The sequence below is a fragment of the Sitophilus oryzae genome, unplaced genomic scaffold, assembly GCF_002938485.1.
Source record: "Sitophilus oryzae breed Bouriz unplaced genomic scaffold, Soryzae_2.0 scaffold_947_pilon_pilon, whole genome shotgun sequence".
Lineage (NCBI taxonomy): Eukaryota > Metazoa > Arthropoda > Insecta > Coleoptera > Curculionidae > Sitophilus > Sitophilus oryzae.
In genome coordinates, this window is record NW_022147580.1 from 777,876 (window position 1) to 797,586 (window position 19,711).

At 31.1% G+C, this 19,711-nt stretch overlaps 1 long non-coding RNA gene across 1 annotated transcript in view; it reads left to right on the plus strand.

The window, feature by feature from the left end:
* The window catches only part of LOC115891055, a 319,735-nt gene that overhangs the window by 195,187 nt on the left and 104,837 nt on the right, over positions 1-19,711 (plus strand). The window contains exon 3 of the long non-coding RNA XR_004051742.1: positions 5,630-5,685. This is a non-coding gene — a long non-coding RNA (uncharacterized LOC115891055). The remainder of the gene's footprint in view (positions 1-5,629; positions 5,686-19,711) is intronic.

The following is a 19,711-nucleotide window of genomic DNA, read 5'->3' on the forward strand; positions in this document are numbered from 1 at the left end:
TCGTATGCATCGATGATTGCCATCAGGTCGTCCGCTAATAGGGTCCACAGAAGAGGAGAGAGAACTCCTCCTTGTGCGGGCATCCACTGCCCGGAACAAACCTAACGGACTCACCACTGAGCGAGGTCGTGGCTACTCGATTTTTGAGCATTTGCTCAATCCATTCAGTTATGGTTGCTTCGACTCCTCGTGCTTTCACAGCGCCTAGGAGCGATTGAGGGGTGACATTGTTGAATGCTCCCTCAATATCTAAGAATATCCCTACCGCAATTTCTTTGCGATCAAAGGTACTCTTAATTTCCCCTACCTAATTGTTGAGGGCCAGTTCTGTTGATTTTCCCTGTTGATAAGCATATTGTCGGACATTCAGGGGATTAGACGTAAGAATCCTCCCCCTAATATGTCCATCCAATATCTTCTCCAGAGTTCTCAGCAGAAATGATGTAAGGCTTATTGGTCGATATGAGCCAGTTTGTAGGTTTTGTTTCCCCACTTTCGGTATGTACCCCACCTTTGCTCTCGTCCAGTCAGCTGGCAGGTGTGACCATGCCAGACTTGCCCTAAAAATTCTTAATAAGCGAGGGACGATAATGTTCTCAGCCTTTTGCAATAAGGCCGGAAACACCCAGTCCTCTCCTGGAGATTTGAATGGGTCGAAACTTTCGATCGCCCCTTTAGTCTCCCTATAGGTGATTACTTTTTTCGCTATCTCCCAATCCTCTTTACCTCTAGCCCTTATGCAAACTTCTATCCGCGCTGGCATGCTTCTTATTAAATTATCAGTGTTGTCTTGGGGTATGTTTTCCCATTCTGCTAATGCTGCATCAATAAGCTGTGCAAAATTTCCTGAATTGTTTCGACGAGCTCTAACCCTGCTTTTGCGTTAGTCCCATAAGTGTTCGATAGGGTTTAGACCTGGTGAACCTGTAGGCCAGTCCAAAATTATGACACCTTCCGTATCAAGACATTCTATAGTCACTCTGCTGGTATGGGGAGGTGCACTATCGTGCATGAAGTTAAAATTATCTTAAAATTATCGTTAAGTTGCAGCTCTCCGCTCCCTTTGTAACGATTGGTTCTAGCATCAAATCAACATATTTTCGACCCGTTTAAATTTGTTGAAGTGATAAAAATGGAGTTTTTGCTCCCAGTATAATACCTCCCCAGAAGAGTACAATTCCTTCTTTATATTTTGGTACAGATTTGGCAACCTGAAGTTTCGCTTGTCTTCCTGGAGCTCTTAGAACCCAAATTCGATGGTTATCTGATCTTAGGCCAATTCTGGTCTCATCCAAAAAATAAAACATTTTGTTAATTCTCAGTTGTCCAGTTTTGATGTTGAATGCATCAATTTAACCGGTCAATTTTATTTTGCCGACATAACTATGAGATCCGTAACTCTCTCCTACTGTAAAACCCTTCAGCACGAAGCCTTTTTCTTTTGGTTTCAACTGATACGTTCACACCTGTAGCTGCCAGAAGTTGTCTTTGAAGCTCTGGATGAGAAACACTGGGATTTATTCTAGTAATTTAGTACACAAGGCGGTCTTGTTGTTCAGTTGTGACTCTTTGACGACTTTGTTTGGGCCTATCCTTATGTGTTCCTAATTCCAAGTACCTTGCATATGTTTTCGATACAACACCCTGGGTAACGCCTACTATCTCTGCTACGTCTCTATTTGGAGCATTCCTTGTTTGGTGAGAGCAATAATTCTTCCCCTCTATATATCTGTTAATCCAACATAAGGCATTTTTTCATTTTTTTGGAACGAATGAAAATTACTGGACAATCGTGATTTTACTACTGAACACAAAATAAAAAAGAAAATAAAGAGCGGCAGTCGTTTATTCTTTATTATCATGTTTATTTATAACAAAAAGCCTTATCTTAAAGCTGTATACCAATTTTTATCGTTTGCAAGATATTTAGTCAGAAATAAAGAGTGATTCCATATAAGTTTGGTTGTGTGTATACATAGGTTTGAATTTCAAATAATGATTTGAGCGATTTTATATCATACGGATTTTTTTTTCATCTCCCTGTTTGAATTCAATCGGTTAATTTAGACAGATCGAATATGTCGACTTTTCTTAACCTGTAAATCAAATTTCAGCTTTCAATATGTCGAATTTATGATTTAACCAACAACCACCGCTTATTCAAGATGATGTTTTTGTCAATTTTACGCATATGTAATTTTTTATTTTTATTAAATATTGGTATAGGCTAGTATAATAAAAAAATATGAAATATGAAAGTAGTTTCGAAAAATGTAATAATATACCGAGTGTTTTATTTAAAGTGACAAAGATGCTACTACTTTTAGAAGAAGCCGCAACACAGTAATGCTGAAAATAATTTAGCCAGAGGAAGTAGGTGCCTTTATACAAAAATCCATACCTATTTCTAAAAAAAATCCTATCAGTGGTTCTCCCTAAACGTCGAATATGCCATGGCCGTGTATCACCCTGTATAAGTAAATAATGTTAACAAATATTCTTAAAATATCAACTATTCGGCTTCTTATTTGATTATGCGCCTGCGGCACAATTATTTATATCATTACAAGCGTATTTTAATTCAGAGTCAGTTAATAACTCAGGTATAATAATACTACGGTTGAATAGACTTTCAATTCTAATTTAGAACTTCGTTAGCGCTCGGATTTTTTGCACGCGTTTTCAAAAATTCTAAGCTGCTGAGTTTTTTATTTTTTAATTTGAATTTGTAATATAAATGAATGAAAAGTATAATAACAGACTAGCTAATGTTAATTAGTAAAATATACTACCCAAAACAATTATCACATATTTTTTAAGAAAAATATTAATTTGAAAAACAAGACTCCATTACTCGAAGCCGATTTTTACCAAGATACCTTTTTACGTAATAAATGTCATAAATATATATTTTTTACTTAGTAGTTTTATCATAGTCATATTGACAGTCAATACAGAGTCATTTTGACATCAAAATGAAATTTATCATATCAAAAAACTCCAAGATACCAATTTTCATCCAAAGTTTATTTAGGTCAGAAATTATTTCGAAAAAATGGAAATAAAATTGAAACTTGTACACCCTGTATCTCCGCAGCGAAGCATTTTAGGACATACATTAATACAAACTTTTTACCTTACTTTTATCTGCAGAATATGATTCCCAAGTTGCCCGAATACTGCATGATGATAGTAGCATAAATCTCATTTAAATAATAAAAAAAAATGTCTATACCTATGTGGCGGATTCATCTCTCCAAAAAATCCTATGCCACTGCAAGAAGATCTACAAAATAGAATAATTATTTTTTGTAAACATTTCTGCGTTGATCCAAACGGAAACTACATGTCAGAAGGTAGGTTTACAGATATACAAATTTGCCGCCTAACGAACAAAAAAATGCTTAACGTTTCGTAAATTTTATCTATTTCCGTCGCTTCTTTGATTTTAAAGAACATAATATAAATAAACATAACATACGTAAAAATTAAAAATAATCATACAGAAAGTTTGGGGCTTTTTGGTTTTACCTTATTAAGTAATTGTTATCAGGTAGTAATTGTTAATTTTGAAGTTTAACTTGATATAATGGCATTTTAACAGAACGTCAACGGTTTTTGTAGACGTAAAAAAAAACATAGTTTTTTTCCTTATATTTTTTTTTTGCTTCAGACGGAAAAAAGATAAACTTTCCGAAATGTTATCCATTTTTTTGTTCGTTGGGCAAATTTGTATATCTGTAAACCTAACTTCTGACGAGTAGTTTCCGTTTGGATTAACGCAGAAGTGTTTACAAAAAAAAAATAATTTTGTAGATTTTCTTGCAGTGGCGAAATACCCATATAGGATTTTTTGGAGAAATAATAAAATAGATTGTCTTCTTGTGCTAACAAATCTCGCTTATTTAATGTCCCTCGTAAGTCCACATAAAACTTTTCATCAAACAAAAATAAGTTTTCTAGATTGTAAAATACCGTATTACAGTTTGTCTGGTTATGACTACACAATACAATCAGCCATGTAGATATACAAAGAAAAACAAACAAATGCACCCCAGTTTTAGTTAGTTATGTTCATGTAGTTTCTATTTTTACGTGTTGGTAACTGAAGACAAACCATATAGTATCAACAATAGTTTATATTGTATAGAAGGGAACAAAAAATGTATTTTAATTTGCCATTTTTAAAAAATACGATTTAATTTTAAAAAATTGTATTTTTTGAAAAATCTTGAACTTTCAAAGATAACGAAAAACTGAAAATAACAAAAAAGTTATGTTTGTTTGCCGTTATGGGGAAACCAACCACCCTCTCGTTATCGGTTTCGGGGCCTATATCCCATCATCAGACGAGCTAACCGGGCTGGATTTCTCAGAACGGCGAACAAACAGAAATCCAGCCCGGACAGCTAAATCTATTTATGGAGCCGCCTGAAAATGCTTCTTTCCATCTGTGTACTGGCGCTATTAGATCTTTATCTAATAACTTACCGACACCAACCGACACTAAACTAAGTCGCCAGTTGATATAGTAATTTGTTTGCCGTTCTGGGAAATCCAGCCCGGTTAGCTCGTTTAATGACCAACCCCGAAACCGGTAACGAGAGTGTGGATGGTTTCCCCCTAAAGCTGAGGCCGCAGTGCAAGCAAGTTACCTGGAGGGTTGTGGGTATCGAGGCGCCAAGCAACCCTCCAAGTAACCCGCGAGGTATGTTTCCGTAACATGCGATTTTAACAATACCAGCCGCAGTGCAATCCCCCAACTTAAGCCACAAAGCAACTCGCCAAGCGAGCCACTTGAGGATCAGTCGTGTTCGATATTTTTAGCCAGGCGTAAAGTAGTTTTGGTCTAAAAATGGAAGAAAAATTGTAATGCACAAGGGTTTTTCTGTAGAAATTGCTTCTCTGAAGTTTGTAGACATCCTTTCTAATTTGTCTTGAACTTTATTAAGTAGAAAATCAAACGATTTTACACTCATACGTGCATAAATAAAAAAATTGTCAGGGTAATTTCGCATTTTCTTGTAAACTCGCAAAAATTCTCCATCATGGTCTCTATGCAAGTTATACTCATGCACTCACATCTTCTTATTTTCCATATTTACAAAGTCCACATAAGAATTGTCACAGAGCAGAAGCCTTCTAGCAAATTTTGAAAGGGGCATGATACTAAAGACACTCACGGGAGCTACAATTTGCAACTGAACTTGATTAGATTGGTTATTGTTTTAGTAATTTTCCGTCCACTACTGCGTACAAGGTATATTACCCTCTAGCCATAAACCTTCACCCTCTACCCGACAAGCTTCCCTCCACCCGTCTATACTGCGGGCTTGGCTTAACGGCAAAAAAACATAACTTATTTTCAGTTTTTTATTATTTTTGAAAGCTGAAGATTTTAAAAAATAACAGTTATATGGCAAGAAATATTTTAAATATTACATATTGATACTGCAAGTAACTTTTACTTCCTATTTATATTTATTATTTATTAGATAATTTGATATAAACTCTTTAATAAATCATATTAAGTTTTTTTAAAAGATGTAATAATTAATGATATGTGTTTCTAGAATAAAAAAAATTTCACATTATTATATATAATTAATTATTGGCATTTTTTTTCTAGGTCCTGAATTATTTTAACAAAGTCCAGCTACGTTTTGCACGAATCCTGGTTTACTGGTAAGTTACGTTTTTGTTACATAGATTGTTAGCAAAACGAACGTCCAATGTTCAAAATATGATGCTTTGCTGTACCTATTAGTATTTTTACACTGCTGTTGTAACGCAAAGACCTCAACTTTTTATTTTTATAAGTTCGAGAACAAAATAATAATATACAATTATGTATAACTTACAAAATGTAAATTAGCAATAATAAGCCACATAATGCTTTATCAACCTATTGAATATACACTGACCGGCACGAAAAACGGGCACCTTAAAATTTTGATGTATTTTAATCTTTGATATATTTTGTTCTAGTGGCCGATTTTGATGATTTTTTGAGTAATATGTAGCTAAATTATTAGATTTTTTAGTATATCTTTCGAAATTAAAAATGAACGTTCATATCTGTCAATTTTACGAGGGAGAACAAAATGTTGATATTTTGGTGAAAGTTTGTAACACCCTGTGGAATTTGTTATGGTATCAAGGAACTTAAAACCCATTTTACCATCTAGGTCATCCTTTCTCGATAGTTTGTTTTTTGGTTCATCTCAATAGCTTTATTTTGTTTAAGATGTTTATTTTGTTGAAGAAGGCAGTAACATATTTTTGTATTTTTTATATTAAAACCGTGCCAAAAACCCGCGCCCCAAAAGGGTCCTATTTAACTGACCTAGTAAGTTGTGGTTCCCAAGCAGACCTTCTTGACATAAGATTTGCTTCGTTTAATCTTCTTCTTACAGTTCGTTCACTTACATGTACATTCTTTAGGTGCAATAGGGTAGATGTACCTGTTAGCCGGACACTACCTGTTGCCGGACATTTCGCGACAAAGTTTCAATAAATAGTAAAATAGAAAATTTAAAATATACAAACACGGTACCTATTTTCGAACACTATTTCCCCATAATGTAATTGTGTAATTGTGTTCAGGGATTCAACTAAAAACAAAAGGGATTAAAACTAAGAACAAAAACTTTCCAAATGCTGTGACGTACATGTAGGTGTTATTTTTGTTTAAAAACATTTTTCGCCCATGTTTTGTTTAATTTTTAAAATCTAAACGTATATTTTGAAAATAGAATAAATGCTTTCATTTTCATTTAACTTCTTGATTTGTTTTAATTCTCGTGGACGAATACCTGTAGTTCTCGGCCACTCGTCCGATAACTGGTCTTATAGTGTCCGACAAATATGGCGGGTGACCGACAAACGGTAAAATCTCTATTTTTTTAAAAAATACATTTTTCAAAATAATGGTATTAATTTGGCACTAGTTAGTGCATTGCAATCACTTCTCTATACTATAAGCTAGTATATAGAATGCTTAAAGTTTAACTAGTTTAATGCAGTATTTTTATATCAGCATTTTATTACAGAAATATCCTTAAGTGGCCGAAAACAGGTACTTTCACCCTACATTATAAATGTGAAAAGCTGGCAAATGGCGCGGCCGGCGGCCAGCGGTTTCTTAGCGATAATCTCATACGGTTCTCTCATAAGGTTTCTGGACGTCTAGCATATGAACTTGTTTCAAAGAAGCGATTGTACTGTACTTCGTGCACATCCTAGAGAAAGTAATAAAAAGTTACAAAAAGCACAAATGTTACAAAAATCTTGAGTTAAAATTTTTTTTATGCAATTTAATGTTCAATTATTTGCCAATCTGATAATGATAAATAATAATACTCGACATCCTAATGATCTCACTCTTATTACTGCTTGTACAGCTGCTTTTAGAAGAAGATGGAAACAAAAACGTCAGTCGAAGCTGAATTTGTAAAAATTTAGGACATCTATAATACCAGTTGTTCTAATTTAATCAGCCACTCTCTTTTTATTATCTTTCTCTATGGTGCACATTTAAATCTCTTAGCGATATAATTTTTAAATCTATCAGCTTCAATTAAAGCAACTTTAGCGGATACAACTTTTGGATTTAGAACCATTTCTGCTAGAGTAACAGCCAACAGACAATAATAATATAATTTTTCAATAACTGACATTAAATAAATCATAAACATTATTTCCAAAAGACATGGTTTTAACATAAAACTTACGAAACAAGGTTAGTGTCTTCTTCGAATATCTCCAAAAAAATAAAGCCTATTGAAACAAACCAAAAAATAAACTATCGAGAGAAGATGCACCTAGATGATAAAATAATTTAAAATTCCTTGTTTTTTTTTTAATATATTCCACAGGGTGTTCCAAACTTTCATCAAAATAGCAGCATTGTGAATTTCCTGTGTGTATAATTTGCAGATGGAAACTTTCATTTTTAATTTAGAAAGATATACTAAAAATTCAAACAATTTAGCTACAATTTGCTTAAAATATCATCAAAATCGGTCCACTAAAACACAATATATGTATAAAACTTTAAAACACACAAAATTTTAATGTGCCAGGTTTTCGTACCGATGAGTGTATAATACAGTTACCTAATTTGAACCAAAATTAATCTCTTTTAGAGGTTAATCTCAGATTAGCTACAATTTAATTTGACTAAATGGGATAATTATAATAATGCGACAAGGGATTTTATTAACTAAATAGAATTCCGTGAGTGTATAAACCCGTTGAATTTATTAGAATTTAATTAAAGAAAATCAGATTGGAATGAATTAATTATTCGTTTGTGTATTGTGAAGCAGTGGCAAAAACTGGCTAAATTCCCATGCGATATAAACGATTGAGAGAAGAAAGATTTACATGTTTATTAATATGAATAGTAACAAGCCTAACAACGAGGCAAATTTTCCATGTACGGCGTGTGTTGCTAAATATAATTATTTTATATTTAGCAACAACCGCCACCGCTGTACTTGGAAAATATCAAGTGGTTATATAATAAATACTTCATATTTTTGTTCTCTCCGACTTACTAGATCGCCATAGCGATTCACTCCTACACATCTAAACGCCGCACACTGGTCGATTTTCGTCGAAACGTGGCAAAAAATATTTTGCAACAAGAAAATGACCTGAACGTTAAAAATATGTGTTTCTTGTGTTTTTTAGTCAATTTGGTCCACAAATTTTAGCATGCACAGGATGTTTACAGTTAAATGTACCCCTCCTAATTAATAACTTTTTAATTTGACGTTTGGGAAAAAAGTCTTCAACATAAAAGTTTAATGATTTAATGGATTTTACTAAAGAACAATTTTTTCACTTATATTCATTTTGGTTACACAGGCTTGAAAATTCATAAAACTAAAACTAAAACTTGATCCAAAATAAAAAAAAATAAAAACTAAAATTATTTTAGAATTTTTAAAATTTTGGCAGGGCGCCATTTTGTTTGGGAAAGTGACAGTGATTTTAATTAATTTAATTTAAAATTTGGTCATATATTAAGAATGAAAAGACCTTTCAATTAAAATATTACTTAACGTTTTTTATTTAGTTTTTTTCAAAATGGCGTCCAGCTATCTTTTTGACATTTAACATAAAAAAATATGTCAAAAGATAGTAGGTAGGTATTAAGTAGTAAAAGATAGTTTGGTATTATACAATGACATCGAAATAAATTAGACCCGGCGACTTACATTTTGGCGAAATCCATCATTGCCTTAGAAAATTGCATGTATGCCAAATTTCCACTTCGACCGCATTTAAAAGGAAATCTTACCTACGTCTACGTACGGGGATAGCTAACCCACATTGTAAACCAGGAATTCCAAATATAGATTACGTCGTAGAATACTTTAAACCGATAATAATTAAAGGTAGCCTAGTATCACGAACTACTCCCAATCGGCATTAGCCGTTATTTAAATCTTCTGTAATTTTAATTTTTAGATTTTAAGAAATTTAACATAAAACAATCGACAACGTCGCAACGCCAGCTGATACTGAAAACGTACGCATTTTACTATCTTTACTCCTAAATTCAGGCAGCCAACAAAACATCCAGTTCGAATTCGTTCATAAATTGCTTTACGGCGTTGCCAATGTGTGGTTTTTCGAAATGTTTTATGAGGTGATTTCCAGATATTTTAGTGTTTTGTGGTATTATTTTTAGTGATTTTATTCAGAAACAATAAGACAATGGTGCGAACTTGCTTAATTTGCAAAAATAGAGACGATTTAAACCTAGAAGTTTGATTTCACAGGTGAGTAAGGCTATGTTACATCAGTGCGGTGCCGAAAGGTAAAATAGGAAAAAAGTTTTGAAAATATTAGTAAATCACACAGTTTTGGAATATACCGTTATAAGTAACGAACCATTACATTAAGTTAGTTTCGTCACGTTTGGTTTTATTGAATATCTTGATCATAATATTTAAATATTATCAAAACCAAGTATACAAATGCGAATATTAATTTGTTGAAAAAATATATAAAAAATTAAAGATGTCACAATTACGAAAAATGTTCAATAGTGATATATACCATATGATCGAAAAAAAAACGGCGTACATTTCTAAGCCATCTGGACGCCTTTTTTTCGATCATACTGATTTTTATTAGGATTTTTAGTTATTAAAGATGATTTTTTAAGTGTAAAATCAAAATAGATTTATATAATGGATATTAAATACTAAATACCGTATGATCGAAAAAAACGGCGTCAAAGACTGCTGGGAATAACAATCGAATATAATTTTGGCGAGGTCTATTTCTAGGTTTCATTTATTAAAAATTGACATAAAACTTGTCAAAAACTAATACTGATTATAGAAAAATTATAAAAGAATAGAACGTTTCCAGTAACACAAATCGATATCCAAAAAAAAATTTTTCGAATTTATATTACACCATTTAAAAATCAAATACAACCTTAAGGCGTACTACTGCCAGTAAGTGTCATTAAAAAATAAACAAGAGTAGGGGTCATCACCTTGCCAAAATTATCACCGATTGTCATTTTTGACGCCATTTTTTTTGATAGTATAATTTTTGTAATAGAGGAATGTATTTTTTGTTTTGTTTATTAAGACTAAAAAAAATTATATAGTTTAAAAGATGAATGCGTCTTTGTTTGATATGTTTTATTGAATTGTTAATTATTTATTCAGTACAAGGTCTCGAAGAAACTGATCCAGCGAAGAAACTGATCCAGAAATAAGTAAATATTTTAGAAATTTTCTTTTGTTTAACAAAGATCTTTGTTATTGTTGTTATAAATAGTAATATTTTTATACCTAATATTAAATTGCAATTCGTCACGACAGTTTTAAAATATTCTCATTTTTCACCGTTGCTTCAATCAAAATAATACCATTAATTCACATAAAAGTTTTATAAAAGTCGTCTTCGGCTCGTATTCATTGAACATGGATTATATTACTACTGGAGCAATTTACAGACATTACAATGGAAATGTGCATATCATAATTTCAATTAGTTATTTTCGTATAGAAGTGATTGGAGTATAGAAGTAGTCATTTTCAAAATTTGAATCTCTATTTTAAATGTCACTGCATCTTATATCTATGGTTATTATGAAAAATGTCAATTTTGATTTGATATTTGGTTATAATTATTTTTTATAAAATAAATATTATTTTATTTTTGTTATTATTTAATATTATGTATAATATTATATAATGGTATTTGAATAGGTATTATATATAAGTAATATTTATTTTAGATGTATGTGGAACAACTGGAAATGGATTGAAAAAATACTAAAAATTAGAAAGTTTTGACGATAATATTTAGATTTCATTAATAATAAACGATACAGAGATGTTTAGTTGATATAGAATTTGAAAATATATGATTATATTATAGATATATATAGTTAAAATACCTTGAAGAAATTTTGTTATTAAACGTTCGAATAAAATTAATGTATACATTGTATCATATTGAGTATTACTTTGTATGGCTAAAGAGGAGGCATTTGATAAAAAGTAACTAAAAGTATTTGTATTTGTTAAAAGAAATTTTAGAAATTAGTATTTATAGAATATTTTAAGGAAAAAATTATTGAATTTTTTAGTCGAGAAGAATTTAGTCGAGACAGAAGAAAAACATTGTGGACAACAATATATCGTATCCGAAAATCATATTTACGAGAATATAATATAAAATTATATATTACAATCAAAGTAACTACGCCACTGGCACCCATTCTCAAAATCTCTGAACATCGTTGCCATTCTCTCGGGAATCCTTCATGACTGCGATCAGCCCGTCTTGTTCCCACTCGCATAGAACAAGAAACGAATGTCTGATTCTGATCTTTCTCTTTTCATGAATGAAATGCCGGGTCTACTTTATTTAGAGGTCATTGGTATTATATGTGTATGCAATATTTTAACGCCATATACAACATGGGTTTAAAAAATAAAAGAGGGGCCTCATTATTTACTTCTACAGTGTGTTTTACAGTTTATGACAAAATGCGCAAATATGCGCAAGAAAACTTTTTACAGCCTATAAGGTAGATAATTATATGAGGAAAAATATATTTATAATGGGAAATGAGCGGAACAGTAATAAAATTGATTTAAAACTACGTAAAATCGTGAAAAATAAATGCGAAAGTACATTCTCCATTTCTTTGCATAATTCTTTATCCAAAACCAAATAAAAAGTACATATTTTTACTTAAATATTAACTACATACCTCCAGAATTATCATTCATGGTAAAAAACACTTTTCCAAAATTACAGGATACTAAAAACCGTAATAACAATTTAACAAATTATGTTTAATGTTTATTAACACAATGGTATTCCAAGTGACAGTTTGTTTTGAAATTGTTTTCAAGTAATAAGACGACACTTTTACAACTTTTTTGCATAGCCAACTTGTTTTTTGGTGTTTTGTCTGTACATTTGAAACATTTCCGACAGGGTAATTTGAAACTAGTTTTTATCACTTTTTGCCACATTTCGCCGAAAATCGACCAGCGTGCGCCGGCCCAAGGTTTCGCTTGCCGGGATGGTATGGCGAACATATTTTTATTACGTAAAATTATTAACATATGCTGAAATTTTATATAAAAAATATAAATTTATTTATTTATATATTTTTATTTATTAGACATCGTGATATTTGTATTGAACACTACGCATTATAGAATTAATGCTAGGCATAATCTTTAAATTTAAGTCACTCAATATTATAATGACGTTAAGAGTTGATAAATTATGTAGGCCACAGATATTATCTCCCCCACGAGAAATTCTATCTTTCCAAAAAACGCTTGTGTATCATTCGTCTATATTCAGTAGCGAATCTATTTTTTATCAAGTGAAGCCTCGCTTATATCAAAACATCTATTAATATTCCGTTTAGTAATGCTGATTTTAACCGCTAACGATTTTATAATCAGATGCTATTAAGTAAACAGTTTACTACTCCAAAAATATAACCTAAAATAATGCTTTAATAATAAACGGAAATAACACAAAGGTACAATATATAAATATAAAAGTTTAACATAAGAACTTTTTAGATTCATGTACCAGTTCGATATTTATAAAAATAGGTTTACAGTTCAGGGTTGGAACCTTTGGTGTTACACAGCAAAATAAAAACACTAAATCACCACAATACACCAAAACACTTTTGTTTATAATCATCTGCTGATGATGCTAACATGGTTAGCGAAACGCGCGTCCAGTGTAAAAGTAAAAGTGTTTTGGTGTATTGTGGTGATTTAGTGTTTTTATTTTGAAAATTAGGTTTCTTTTGTTTTTCGAGTTATACAGGGTGGTCCGAATTGTATTCCGGCAACTTCGGCAACATATTCTGCAGTTAAAAATAAGTAAAAAAGTTCTTATAAATGTATGTCCTAAAATGCTTAGTTTCGGAGATACAGGGTGTAGAAATTTCATTTTTATTTCGATTTTTTTATATATATAATTTCTGAAGTAATGTCAATATTTGGATGAAAATTGATGTCTGGGAGTTTTTTGACATGGGAAATTTGATTTCGATGTCAATATGGATACTACTTGTAGAGGGCGCCACCTACGTATTTTTAACTGGTTTGAAGAGTAATAACTTTTCGTCCGTACCTGTGTAAAACCAGCTACTTAAAAAATATACATTTATGGCATTTTCTACGTAAAAAAGGTCTCTTGGTAAAAATCGCTACGAGTAATGGTTCTCGAGATATTTGGAATCGAAATTACCAATATCTGTCATCATTGACATAAATTAAACATGTTGACTAAATAGTTATTAGACTAAGTGAGAGCGCCCACCAAAGTGACGTAGCATCTGACGTAGCACGTAATCTGGCAAGTAACATGCATCTAGCAAGTTACGTCAAATTGAACAAACGACAATAAGTGTGTCAGCGCACACTGAAGTAGCGCTGTCTGAAACGTCAATTGTCGTTGTAGCATGCCATGCCAGCAACGTCATATGCTACGTCACTTTGGTGAGCGTTCTCCCTAAAATCACAAATTTGAAATATTTTTGTGCCAAAAGTTCAACAGAAACTGTTTTATCATTATTTTTTCGAAGAAAAATTTATAACAGTTCCCAAATTTCTCATTTCAGTCAAATAACTATCTACTCAACATGTTTATTTTTAGTCAATAATGACATGTATTGACTATTTCCATTGTAAATATCTTGTGAACGGTTGTTTGTAGCGATTTTTTCCAAGAGATATATATTTTACGTAGAAAATAACGGAAATGTATATTTTTTCACTTAGTAGTTTTATACAGGTACGGAAAAAAACATATTACTCTTCAAAACAGTTTAAACACATGTAGGTGGCGCCCCCTACAAATAGCAGTCATGTTGACATCAAAATCAGATTTCTCATGTCAAAAAAACTCCTAGACACCAATTTTCATCCAAATATTGACGTTACTTCGGAAATTATTTGGAAAATATCGAAATAAAAATGAAACTTATAATCTCTATAAATATCTCCGAAATTAAGCATTTTAGGGCACACATTTAATTTTTTTACTTATTTTTATCAGTAAAATATGCTGCCGAATTTTCCGGAATACAGTTCGAACCACGCTGTATACTGTAGTACCTATAGTCTTGTGATAAGAAACTAATATAAAATTAGTTTTCAATTGCCGATTTTCTTGATATACCTTCTTAAAAAATTATTTTAAATTTTTCGCCTAAAATGACGTCAATATAAGAATCTTAAGAGCACTAATAGGTACTCTCTGTATAGGTTATTTTATACCCTTATAGGGATGATTTGAATAAAAAATATTTCGGGCATATTATTAATGTCACTAAATAAACCCTTGTATAAAATTCTACTCACTCCATTCTACTCTCTAAGGGTGTGAATTTCCAAAAATTATTTAGTCAAACTAATTTCCTTAGGTCTTTTACAGGAATCTTTCTGGCAATTTTTGTGTATAAAATCCCGCGATTACCAAGTTTTATTTACATTTTTATGGTAACAGTTGCATATACGTTTTTCGGCTATTTTTGGATTATATGGAAAAAAATTATATACTCACATTCTATACAGAGACTGCAAATATACTGGGGGAGGAAAGAAATTGGGTTTCTTTAAGAATTTTTTCAACCAAATTAACTTAGGGGACCGAGGAGCGTTAGGGGTGCTGGGCGGGGATAAAACCTACAAACTGGTAAAACATGACATACATATAGAAAAATCGATTATTTATATTATTTTAATCAATTATATTAATCAAGATTAAGCACGGAATTTCAAAATATTTTAATTTAGTATTTGACACGTATTTGACGTTATGACAATTTTGACACTTGATTTGCCATGATAGCGACGGAAGGAAAAGAAATGTTACCAGATCTACTGAATGTTCTTTAAGATTTTTGTTTTTGTATTTTTATTTCGAAAAAATAGCCATTTTTAATAATTATTTTAAATAACAAAAAGCACGAGATTTCTAAATATTTTATTATATTTTTGGTGTTATTGTCGTTCTGCAGAAAGAATTATTGATTAATTAATATCTGCAGAAATAGCAATTAAATAATATAAAAATACTTCTTAACCAATCTGCAAATATATACGTTTCATTTAAAAAAAGGATTATCAACTGGTGAAGCGGTAGCTGCAGAATGTATGGGACAAAAAAACCTTTGAGATTTTATGTCCCCGGATTGTCTTTACAAGAGGAAAAACTTTTTTATTATTGACATTTCGAGTAAAATGCATTCTTCATAAAAATTCTTGCTTGTCTTAAAATGGTTAATCCCCTTTATACTTTTCCAAATTTTTATACCGTTTTAGAGAAAATTGAAAGAAACGTGAAAATATAGTTGAATTTTTTCTTGAAGAAATGAAGTCTTGAAAATCAAATCGCGTTTCTATCGTAATATAATAATTTCGTTTTCATTCTTTGATAGATTGTTATTGATAGAATTTTAATTAACGCCATACTTTTTGTTGTTTTAAAAGAAGAGAAAAATCGAATGAGTTTCAGTGGAGATTAAACCGGAACGGAGAAATTGTGGATTGTAATCAGCTTGCTGTTCCATCTGAGTTTGAGTTGCTAGACGCAGAGAGTAGCTGGGTGCCGCGCCGGGACATCTGGACTGAATGTTTTACAACAATATTTACATTTATATTATCACACCTTTTGAAGTACTTATGAGGGTAATTGTAAGAGTAGTGAAGTTTTTTTTATTAAGAGAGTAGGTTTTTTCGATTTGAGGTAGGTAAGTGAAATTATTAGTGCTGGATATTCTCATAAAACGTACTGGTAAAAAAATAGGGTGATAGGTTGTATGGAGAAGGCGTTGTAATTCACTAGCAGAAAATTGGTCTATTAGGTTCGGATTAAGCGATCATAAAAACTATATACAGGACGTTGAATCTGGTCTAGGGACTAAGAGTGGCCTAGACACGCTCCGAAAAGCACTGGTATGCAGAAGGAAGTTATTGCATTAAAGGAAGAATTATAGACAAGAACGTGCATCAGTTTTGCCAAGAAAGAGATGAAGGAACTTCTACACCTAGTACAGAAGAATTGCATTGCAAAGGACTATCGACTAACTTCAGAGGAAATTGGAGATGCTCATGAAGAAACAGAGTACACCGGAAAGTCCTCTAAGAAATCCACCAGATTTGGATGACGAATCTATACCAACACGAGCAATACCGGTATAGTAAAGTTTTGATCAGTTTTAAATCTTAACTTTACTTAAGAGTGAGAAAGATGAATTGGAGAACATTAAACCATATAGCGGAGGAAGAGATTATGAAGCATTTATAGAAGCCGTAACCACAGCCAAAAGTCAATAATAAAAAAGTTTTTCCTCTTGTAAAGACAATCCGGGGACATACGGTATATAGGGTGATTCACGGCCATGGCACGTTACACTTTTATGGAGAGCCGATAATATAATTTTTTTGAAAATTTGGATTTTTACATAAAAGCACCTGCTCCATCTTTCTAAAATATTTTTAGCATTACAGTGTTGCCGCTTTATTCAAAAAGTGGTAGTATCTTTCTTATTTTAAATGGAACACCCAGTATATCATTACACTTTTGGAAACGACTTTTATATCTCATAAATTCTTTATTATACTAATCTATACCTATCTCTAACAGTTTTTGAGACAAAAAAATAAAACGTGTAAAATTTACAAAAACATGATCGTAAATATGCATCGGTAAAATCATGAATTAAACATTTTTAAAGTTAAAATTTGGATTATAAGTTAACGAAAGTTCATATATTCGATCTGTCCAAATAAACTGATTGGATATTACACAGAGAGAGCAAAAATGTTATTTATTTCCGTTTGTTATAAACTTGCTCAAATCTTTGTTATTTGAAATTAAACCTTATATATATTGTTTAAAATTCAAAAGACTACTAAAATTGCTTTTCAACGATATATCATGTTCCTATAATTAAACCTTTCAGTTTCTTAAGTAGATATATTTAAAAAGTAATTATTCTATTAATACAGTTTTATTCAGGAATTTCGTTACCATTACAATTTACAAATTTAGCACGTAAACTTTAATTGAAACTTATCAAATTTGAATATTTGTCATGGTAACGATTTTCTTTAAAGGAAACAATTATAATAGCATTCCTCCAAAAAATTCTTTATGGGTATTTCGGCACTGCACTGCAAGAAAAATCTACAAAATAAAATAGTTATTTTTTGTAAACACTTCTGCGTTAAACCTAAACGAACGCTGCTTGTCAGAAGTTATGTTTACAGTTATAAAAATTTGCCTAACAAAGAAAAAAATGCTTAACGTTTCGGAAAGTTTATCTCTATCCGTCGTCGGAAGCAAAAAAAATACAAGGAATAAAGAAAAAAACTATTTAAAATATTTAAATTGAACTATTCGAGAACACTTTACTTTTTAAAACAGATATGTCTACAACAAACCGTTGACGTTCTGTTAAAATTACATTATCAGTATTATTATTATTTAAGAATTATTATCTTTTAAATGGCTTTACTGAAGAAATCAGAAGATTTAGGTATGGGAACGTGATATATCGTTGAAAAACAATTTTATTTGGGATTCCATTTATTGGGATAACAATAATTTGAACGATTTTATACCAATCAGAAATAACTATTTTTTCTGACCTCCCTGTTTGATATCAAAATCAGTTGATTTAGACAGATCGAATATGCCGACTTTTCTTAACCCATAAACCAAATTTTAGCTTTCAAAATGTCGAATTTATGATTTAACCAGTAATAATTCAATATCAGGTTTTTGTCAATTTTACACATGTTTTATTTTTTATCTCGAAAACTTTTAGAGATTGGTATAGGTTAGTGTAGAAACATTTCGAGATATGAAAGAAGTTTCAAAAAATATAATAATATACCGGGTGTTGCATTTAAAATAACAAAGATTCTACTACTTTTAGTATGTAGCGGCAACACTGTAATGCTGAAAATAATTTAGACAGATGGAGCAGGTGCCTTTATGCAAAAATTTTCAAAAAAATTCACCGGTTCTACATAAACGTCTAACGTGCCAAGACCATTAATCACTATGTAATCGGATATTAAAAAACACAAATTCTCTACATCTACGTAGTTAGCAATTAAAAACTCCAAAATTTACTTTGCTGTTTAGCAACTTTAATATTAATTAAAGTTACATAGCTTAGATACTCAACATAAAATTTACGATTATCAGACCATTACTGAATCTCCAGTATAGATTATAAAGTTCAAGTAAAGGTGGTGAACTAGGAGAACTTTGTAGATCCCAAACCTGGTACGATTACATTAGAAACTCAAATTCGAATAACTTCCAACCGGTCCGTGTTTAAAAGTTTGCCTGATATCGCATAATCGCCATAGACCAATAAAAAGGTATGTTTTTATTTAACAATTTATTTAGCCCTGATTTATAAAAATAATGTGCGTATCATATCTCTTTCAATTGTGGAAATTTTGTAATATAAAGACATACAGCAAGGGACGAGTTGAACAGAAAATAGTCAACAATTGACAAAAACATACAATTTATTTTTGAATAAAAATGACAGACAAATATCACTCTTATATATTCCGTCTTGTGTTATTGAACTTCTATAATTTATTTTAAATCAAATCAAAAATTTCTAACCCATAGATTTAAAAGAAAATTTTTATGTACAAATTGTTTAAATATACATAATAGGGTGCATATTTTTTTTCTTTTTAGTTATTGTGAAATTATCGTTCAGGATGATGAAAAAAATTCTGGAAAAGTTTGAACTTTTAATATTAATATTAAGAGGTGTCTCATCGTGATTTGATATTTTCCATTTAAATAACACCGGGAAACAATTTTTTTTGAATTTTATTGCGTTCTAACAAATCAGCGTTTTGTAGAAATCAACATAAATTCTTGTAGGAAATTGAACGGTCTTCAAAAAAGATCTGATATGAATTTTTATTTAATCTACTCGTTTGAAAGTTATTGAAGGTTAAATTTCAACTTCAAATCTTATACGGTACCTTCTAAAATTTTTTATATTTTATCACGAAATGGCTCAAAAACATAAAATATGATATTTTAGGTGTTTGGGCCATTATTTCGTGATAAAATATGATAATTTATGTTTATGAGCCATATTTTGTGATAAAATATAAAAAATTGTGGAAGTTAT